At 35.0% G+C, this 803-nt stretch overlaps 1 non-coding gene across 1 annotated transcript; it reads right to left on the bottom strand.

Annotated features, from left to right (window-relative positions):
- Positions 1-335: 335 nt before the first annotated feature.
- Positions 336-520, bottom strand: LOC121560094. The gene has a single exon (XR_005998884.2). It is a non-coding gene; the product is annotated as a U2 spliceosomal RNA (small nuclear RNA).
- Between the last annotated feature and the right edge of the window lie 283 nt (positions 521-803).

The raw sequence follows: 803 nt of genomic DNA, 5'->3' as shown, positions 1-803 counted from the left end.
ATTGTCTTCTTTTTGTTAAACTACTTTATTACTTAGCTATTTGTGTATATTTTTGATCATGTGTATTGCACTGTTGAGGAGAGCTTGCAAGTAAGCATTTCACTGTACCATTTACACCCTGTATCCTGTGGAGGTGACGAATAAACTTTGATTAGAAGATTAATGCACCATTGATATCAGCTATCATAGTCAAGATAACGGTGACTGCCTTGACCAGCACTCTCTAGCCATCATTGACATTGAGATGAACTTGCTCAAATACAATATCATCACAATCCTAACTAATTAAAACTAAGCAACTGCGTTAACTCTGCATGATTTATTTTCACAATGAGAGGGGGTGCACCGTTCCTGGAGGTACTGCAATACCAGGTCGATGCGTGGAGTGGACGGAGCAAGCCCTATTCCATCTCCCTATTCCAAAAATCAATTTAATATATGGTCCCCAGATAGGGGACGTATCAGATATTAAACTGATAAGAACATATTTTTTTTTTTTTTTTTTTTTTGGAAAAATAATTTTTATTTTCATTTCACATTCAAATACAAGTACAAATTCAGTGCATAACGTTGTACATAACATGGATTTACAAAAACAGTACCTTAACCGTATAAAAATAGCAAAACTCCTAACAAAAGTGCTGTTCTGAGGAACCTGACCAGCTAAAAGGCATACATTCAAGAGAAGCATGTAAACAATTGCCTCTAACAATCTCCCAAAGCTGATCTTTCAAAGGAATAAAAACTATTATAGAAATAAAATCATACACATATACCAAAGGGAACTCTGAATAAACCTCAGT

The sequence above is a fragment of the Coregonus clupeaformis genome, unplaced genomic scaffold, assembly GCF_020615455.1.
Source record: "Coregonus clupeaformis isolate EN_2021a unplaced genomic scaffold, ASM2061545v1 scaf0911, whole genome shotgun sequence".
Lineage (NCBI taxonomy): Eukaryota > Metazoa > Chordata > Actinopteri > Salmoniformes > Salmonidae > Coregonus > Coregonus clupeaformis.
This window is presented reverse-complemented; position numbering and strand designations above follow the sequence as displayed.